Source organism: Etheostoma spectabile, unplaced genomic scaffold, assembly GCF_008692095.1.
Source record: "Etheostoma spectabile isolate EspeVRDwgs_2016 unplaced genomic scaffold, UIUC_Espe_1.0 scaffold00001370, whole genome shotgun sequence".
In the NCBI taxonomy this organism is placed as follows: domain Eukaryota; kingdom Metazoa; phylum Chordata; class Actinopteri; order Perciformes; family Percidae; genus Etheostoma; species Etheostoma spectabile.
Window position 1 is genome coordinate 1 of NW_022602741.1, and position 8,247 is coordinate 8,247.

Sequence of the window (8,247 nt, forward strand, 5' to 3'; positions counted from 1 at the left end):
TTGCAACAAATGCTTTTCAGGTGCGTACTCTGTGGCACGACCCAGAAACATTGGCTGGAAGGACTTCACTGCCTACAGATGGCATCTGACCCACAGACCCAAGACTGGTCTTATTAGGTAAGTTCAAAACCTAAGAAGCATGCCCTTTCATTCAATACAAATCTGCACAATTTATTTCAAAATGGCGATGAGCTCATCTGATTACATTTTCTTTTTTAGAGTGGTCATGTATGAAGGCAAGAGAATCATGGCCGATTCTGGAAACCTTTACGACAAGACCTATGCTGGTGGGCGACTAGGCTTGTATGTCTTCTCTCAGGAGATGGTTTACTTCTCAGACCTCAAATACGAATGCAGAGGTAAGCATACATGCAATGGTTTCAAATTTGAAAAAGACTGGTTTCGTCACCTTCGACTTCATTGGTAACATGTTTCTTTTTCTTTCAGATACATAACTGGACCAAAGAGCCTTCCGTCCATCAGTATGAATATATAATATGAGAACTGGATCGATATCTCTTTAACCTTTTTCTTTTGCCAACTGCACATTGGAGGAATGACGAGGAAGTGAGCTAACATGAGGTAAACTGACCTCAGGACTTGAAGCCAAATGAAAGTTTAATGATGACTCTGCACCACTGCACCAAACTCAAATAGTGAGTGCAGCTCTGCTCAGAAGACATTGGCCCTCTCACCTTGTTATTTTATTGCTTTGCACACTTGAACGATTGTTGGTTGGCAGTATTCCTCTGTGGATGAGGGACCAAAGGGAATAGTGTTCCATGTTTTTTTACTTTTGAGCATTAATATACATCTGCTGTGGACTCAAAGATGATTGTTTCAGTATGAAGAAAGCAGTAGGATAACTTTCTTAGCCAGGGTAAATATACCCCTGAAGGAACTGTGAGGGACCATGGACAGTAGGGACTGACTGTTACTATCAAAGAGAGTGAATGTTGTTTGTGTTTGTGCATGTGTGCCACCAAACAGGCATTGTTATGAAGACAACCATGTCAATTGTTTAGTTTTGATGTCTTTTAACAGCCCCTTACCCCACCCCAAGCAGACCTCTTTACGAGGTCTTGTATTTAGCCGAGACCTAGGGCTGGCCCAAAACATTCACCTTCTCAGGAAAGAGCACAAGAAGAAATGAGGAGACCACAAAATTCCGGACAGCACAGGACCCCAAAGCAGGTGCACTAAACACTGCTTTGGAACAGTAATTATTAGCAAATATTATGTTAATATTTCTAATCTTTACTGAATGTGTCAAGGGACGTAAAACAGCGAGGCCAGTCTATTTCCTACCATGAATAAAACATTGTAAGTACGGGTTTGTATAAACCTATTCATCATAGAGGCTTTAATTCTCTGTCATCGCTGCATCCTAAAATGTTGTCAGCAATTTATTCCAATTAACTTAAATCAATATCCACTAATGGCAAGACATGGCAATACATTGACCAAAACAGTTAAAATGTAAAAGATTGGCATCATGTACTGTATCTCTAAATATTCTGCTTCCGCACAGTGTGCATGACTGGTGTGCCTGAGCTTGTGTGTACATTTCTTACAAGGAAAAAACAAAGGAAACCCTTTTATGTACAAACATTACCTCATTGATTATTTTTGTATGAGGCCAGAAAGACCCAAGGATCACTTGTCTTAGCAACAGAGTACAATTGGTTGGCTTCTTTTTTTTAGCAAGACTATAGGATAATTTATATGCTGTATATTAAAGGCTGACATTTTTGGGACCTGTGGGCACTGGATTCCTGTGGGATTTCCGCGGGATGGGAGTCAATTTCACTATTCATCACATGACAAGGGACTGGACAGGAAAAACGTCAACGAGAGTGAGCGGGACCGGAATCAAAATAACAATAGGTCAGTTTTTATATGCAAGTTCTAATATGAATAAAGGCTGTTTTCATGGGAACTGGATGGACGGGAGTCATTCTTACGGGATATGACAGGACAGGAGTTTTTTGTGGGAGTGGGATGGGACAGGAGTAAAAATCCACCCGTGTCACAGGAACGTAAAGGATGAAAGAAATATTGTCTTTTGTTGTTTTATATGTTTTCCCTGTGCATTTGTTTTGATAAATTATTATGTTGGTTTTTATGTTGAGGTTATTTCATTTGTGTAGATATATGCTATTTAAATAATTTATCTAGAGCGTAGCCTCATATGGAAGCGTTTCTGTCTGTATAAACTTATTTGCACACTGCCATGAGGATGTCTTTGTTATTTTGTTTGTGTCCTTTTTTTTAATTATTAGTGAAGCTTTTCTATAAACTTTGTATATAGTTTCTACCCAAAGTGCTGTTTATACTCCTACCTGATATTTTGTAATGTCAAGTGAACATAAAAAGAAAAAAAAAGTATCTTGGTCAGTTGGTGTCTTTTTGGTCAAACTAATTTTTTCTCAGGTATTTTAAGACTCATGTCTACTCTGATTGAGGTCTTCTAACTAGAAAAGCAAAAGGAGCTGAGCCGTGCTCTGTTCAGCAACTGGAATCCATTAGTTTGAGTCCGGGGAAGCCTTGGAGAAAGGGAGTATCCTTGGGAGTCGACAGTAGGAAAACGCAATATGAAGTATGACCCACTTACACAGGTCATCCATACAGATCTGATTACCCATTACAGAAGCATTTCCTTACACCTTTAAACAAGGATACTCCATGTGAGATTTAGGCATAATGAATTTTGCACTCTAAAGTAATAAATGCACTCCCTTTGGGCACATAAATGTATGGCTGTGATCCACTCTTGCCAGCAAGAATGTGCATTTAAATTCCACAGTTTATTCATTAAAATGTCTCAAAAAACTTGACAAAGTAAATGTAAATGTGCTGTATTTATATAGCGCTTTTCCAGTCTTAACAACTGCTCAAAGCGCTTTTACATCTACAGGTAACATTCACCATTCACACACATTCATACACTGTGGCCGGGGCTGCCGTACAAGGTGCACCTGCTCATCAGATAAACATTCATACACATTCACACTCCGATGCGCAGCACCGGGGGCAACTCGGGGTTCAGTGTCTTGCCCAAGGACACTTCGACAATGACTGCAGGGGCAGGGATCGAACCACCAACCTTCCGATTGGCAGGCGACCGCTCTACCACTGAGCCACAGCAGCCAAAGTAGATGAGGTATTCATAGACCGGGACTGCAGCTTTCTGACTGTTTTGCTGGAATTCAGACTGCTAATTTAGATGTTTCACAGGGCCTGACAGAGCTGTAATCTAAGGCACTAGTGAAGGCCATGCCAGAAAACACAGACAGTCCAGTAGCACAGGTCTCTTCTACATTCCAAAGACCTCATTCTTACCACACTGAGCTCACTGTGTTTCCATTACCCCAAATGAGTGGGCATATCTTCTCTACTGAAGATATATTGTGTCAATTAAATATATGGTATTTTGTAAACAGACAAAAAAGTATACATATGCTGCATGTGTATTCATGGAATTATTACAAACGTATAAATGATTCCAATCTAGTGGTGTCAGTCTGTAAAGTGTTTGCGTGTGCTCTGTGGATCTGTGCCGAGGTGTCTGTTAGGATTCCCAAACAGATAGCGCTGCAGGTTTTACTCAAAGCACGGCCTTGTTGGGGTTTGACCTTGGAGGCTCACCTGGCCGACGTGTTTCAGTCCAGAGGAATTTGAGATAATGCCTGCCGGGCAGGGACAGAATGTATGGGTGAGTGAGAGTGAGGCGAACAGCCCTGTAGGTGTCCAGTGCCGAGAGAGAGGAAAGGCAGGATCCTTGGGCCAAGCCAGCCAGGTGCAGGCTTACTACTCACACTGTGCAAACAGGAACAAATATGTATCTTGTCAACAGCTCACAAATCTCCCAAACCAAAAAGCATAATTCTGAAATTAAGTTGGAAAAAGGTCACACCGGGTCCTGCTTAAGAGGATCCTACTAATCTGCACTGTGAAGCAGATCACCTCTATAGCAGCAGGAATGAAAGGAATGCATAAGGATCTGACTATCACTCCTGTGTCATCATTAACAGCCCACATTAGGAGCACACAACATAGTGTTCAGACTTTTTTATGTGTGCGGTGAAACATTCTGCGGCCAATGTACACGCTTATTAGATTTAATGACTGCAATTTTCTGTTCTCATCTATGATCCTCAGGTAATTAAAAAGAGTGGCCCTGCTGTGCTGTTTCCTCATGCAGGTCCATAAACACAAAAAAAAAATGGGATGCAATCCAACTGCATATTGAAAACATGGAGACCAATTATGATACAGTTATTGTCCTCAGCAAATACAGTTGTGGTTAAAACTACATTTATTTATATCTACAAAAAACTCAACATTTGACAGTGTCCACAATTTTTATTGTAATAGGGTTAGACATATTCTGGTAATTAAAAATGTATTTCACAACCCCCCTAGTAGCCCAGTGACATCCCAGCAATTATGCATCTTGATAGCAGGGCTTCACATGGATTAAGCCTTTCTTAGGGTCTCGTGGTGTCATTCGTCTCAAGATCCTGGGTCCGGCTCTCTGTCAGCTCACATCCATCCAGCAGACTAAGTAACTGTTCTTCAGTGAGGTCTGGTGACTCATTCTGTAGGAAGTCACAAACATAATGTATGTATGATTTCAAAATATATATCTATGATATGAGACCAAAGGGTTAAAGACAGAAGCCCCACTTTAATACAACTGTAGACTAACCCCCTGGGTAATGCTTTACTTATGGTTGTGCAAATTAAGGCTCCAGGCAGAGCTTTCGCCAAAGCCTACAAACCAGTAAGCACACACGTAGCCACGACGTTGTATTTTGTCATGTGAGTTTAGGAGAATGATGACATATTTTTATCGCCCGCAGATTAGGCTGGGTTTACCCAGTCTAGGCCTACAGGTCTTATAAGACACAGTGAGGTCGTCGTTCAGTTGTTACTGTGCATTTCTGTTACCTGCTATTGTTTTAAGTCTTATTTCTATTTTGCTTTTTTGTGACGTAATAACATTTTTTAACCTACAAAACAACTCGCAACATGAATATCCCCCCCCCCCAATTAGCTTCAACGGCGAGAAAACCAATGCATAAACCGGAGCGGGTACGTTTTTCATGGACTTGTTTTAATACTCCTTCTAATGCGGTAATGAAATTAATTGCAGCCGCTGTTAATTTCAAGATACAGTGCAGCGTGTGAAGGAGTCGTTAGCAGCCAGATTAGCCACAAGCCTCGCCGCCACTGGCATAGGTGAACTTCAGTGACATTATCTTAGATGCTAATCTTCGGCTAGTTGCTAGCTTTGGAGAGGACGACAGAGAACCAGATAGCGCACTGGTGACCAGGCAAAGCCCAGCTGCACCTCTTGCAATGTGGGTGGAAAGAGACTCTTTACACTTGACTGTTCAAGGACTGTTAACGACGGACCCGTGGCCTCGGCCGACGCTGAGATAACCTTCAGCGGGGTGAGTAACATACAATTGCGGTAACATTCATCGGTAGACTTATCTGTGGCCCAACGCACGTCAGGCACGAGGAGGCCTACGGGGGTTACATTTAAATTACAATTACCTGCGTTTTGGTTTATTTTGTTTGAAGTGTCGGCCCGCATAGCTTATGCATTTTCATATTGTGATTGTTGGTCTTTTGAGTGACATGAAAAAGTGTGTTAGAAATGCCTTTAAAGGCCCAGACACACTGTTGCGTTTTCTTGAATTTTGATGAAAGAGAGGCTTGGTCCTTTGAAGATTAACAAAAAGATTTAATAATAAAATGGCATGAAAAAAAGTTTTAGCAAGTTTTAACACTGCAGCTGACTGAATGGTGCTTCTCCCTTGTGGATTCACATTTTACAGTCCCAAAACATTTCTAAATTTCACCAATATAGTCCCTTGAAGTTGTGGGCGGTTCCTTGGATGAATTCTCTCTTCATTGGTCCACAGTCTCCCAAGAAGGCGTTATTTCCAAATCCATGTGCTTTGAGGTTACTTCCAGTCACAAACAAAATCCTACCACGTGTATGTCAATACTTTTCAAGTTAGGGACTGTTTGTTTTTCGATTTAAGGAGTTTTGGGACTCTTTGCCAGCAATACATTTTTCAGACTAAGCCATTAACGTACCATGGCAACTACCAGCAACGGGTGGAGTACACATGGTGCCCCTGTTAGGCACATGCCCAGTAGACGAGAATGTTAATGAGATATGCAGTTTGGGCATGTTAGTTTTAACAGAAATTAGCTCTTCTACTGGAGCTAAAAACTCTTGTGTGCATGGAGATCACTTTTAGCTCAAATCTTTACTTAAAAAACAAAAGTAGCACTATAAATGTAGCCTTAGATATTATTACAAAAGTGACAAAAGAATATCTTTCGGATTAACTGCTGGTATTTTCCTAGCATCCTCCCTAAAATTGTTCCATTACAAATATTATTTACTGGGCTTTAAACGTGGTTGTTGACAAATCCAGACAATGTGTTGTATTAATGCATGATATGTGATAATAGTGGCAGTTCATAATAATATTGCTCCAATCTTCTCTTGCGCCTAGTTGGAAGCCGTCTGGAGAAACACTTCCAGTTGGATGTAACTGTGTTTTTCTAACCGATAAGTTAGACTTCAACCAGGCAGCCTTCTGGGAGTGCATGTGAGTTCAAGAGGAAAGCCAACCTTTTTAAAGTAGGTTGAAGAGGAAGGGTTCAGAATGTGAAAACATGTCTATCTATTCATGGGAGTGATGTGCTTTCTGGCAACTGTACTTGCTGCTATAAAATTAATATTGGCTGTAGAGGCTAAGCCAAAGTTTTAAGCCCCTGAGGTGCTGTTTCACGGGTAGTAGAGTAAGTGACGCACTTTTTACTTTTTTCATCAAAGAAAGTCAAAGTCATATTTGCAGTTAATGCCATCAATTCCATTTATTTCCATGAGATATTTGTTGGTATTCCAGGCAAATTACTGCTTCTATGCTTGTGTGGTGTTGGTGTGTCTGTGTGGGGGTCAAAGACTGTATGTGCTTCCGGGTTGCACCTGAGGAACCAAAAATTGGTTCCTATTTATACCGGCTCTTACATTGGCTATGTAAACTAGTGCTCATTGACAGTTGGCCTATCTTAGTGTGAGGTTTCTGTATTTTTGTTTGGACTGCTGCAACCCAACTGTCAATTTGTTCGATAAATATTTTCTGATTACCTTATTAATAAAACAAGACAGTAAATCTCTGGGTTGAATAGTAATCATTGACATCTTTGTATCAGCATGTGCACTCGTGTTTTCTAGCTGTCATCACTCTGATCCTGATGCACGTCACAAGGCATAATAAGTAACTTAACTCTTTTGGCCATTTGGCAGCAGAAGAAGTAGTGAGCTTTAAAGATGCTAGTAGGTGGATTTTGATGCCTCTGGGCAAAACCAAGCTAGCAGTTTACCCTTGCTTTCAGAGGTGAAGGGGGGTTGAAGTTGGTGCCCTCTAGACCGAGAAAAGTCAGAAAATGTATTTTTGGCTCATGCGGATGAAAGACAACAACTCCCAAAATGCAGTTGCTTTGCTTCCCTGTGAGTCCACTCACAAGCCACACCTATCAAAAACAGACATGATAGACAGTCAAGTCAACTCAAATGTGTTTCATTGTCATTTCAACCCTATACACAAAACGTTTCACCGTGGCTCAAGTGGTATTACACATTTAAAATATATAAAAACAACATCATATAAAAATGACTGGCTACATTTAGTGCATACACATTACAGGCTCTGTAAAGTCCAGCTAACGCGTTGGTAGCATAAGCGCTTGGTGTAAACACTGAGTATAAACACAGCCATGAATTTGTGTGCACTGTTGGTTCAGCCATGTTTCCACAAAAACACAGCAGTCTCTAAACTCTCATTGTGAGTTTCGCTGAAGTTGGATGTAGCCCAGTTTGTTGTCTAATGAGCGGACACTTACAAGCAGAATTGATGGGACAGATGGCCGGCTAGCGTTAGCTTTCCAGCGTTCCACCGCTTTGGATGTCCCCTTACCTGGCTAGCGGAATAGAGCCACACCGCAGGCTGAGGTGCTGGTCTCCGTAGCAGGCGAAACTCACGTAGTGGGTTGAGTATTCTGTCTGTAATAAAGTTTCTTGCATATTCTGATCTGTATCAATGTATCCCGGTGGTGCGCATATGTGGTAGTTTGAATGCACATAATAGTAAGTTTGCTGCTAAAAAGAGAGAGCCTCTTAGCAACATGTAGCTTCAAGATGGTTGACACTCAACT

General features: G+C 41.2%; 2 long non-coding RNA genes across 2 annotated transcripts; both read left to right on the forward strand.

Annotated features, from left to right (window-relative positions):
* Nucleotides 1–37: 37 nt before the first annotated feature.
* Nucleotides 38–850, forward strand: LOC116674976 (uncharacterized). The gene is made up of 3 exons (XR_004328263.1): nucleotides 38–117; nucleotides 220–359; nucleotides 448–850. It is a non-coding gene; the product is annotated as an uncharacterized LOC116674976 (long non-coding RNA).
* A 3,763-nt stretch (nucleotides 851–4,613) lies between these two features.
* Nucleotides 4,614–7,810, forward strand: LOC116674977 (uncharacterized). The gene is made up of 3 exons (XR_004328264.1): nucleotides 4,614–4,624; nucleotides 4,909–4,918; nucleotides 7,589–7,810. It is a non-coding gene; the product is annotated as an uncharacterized LOC116674977 (long non-coding RNA).
* Nucleotides 7,811–8,247: the final 437 nt, after the last annotated feature.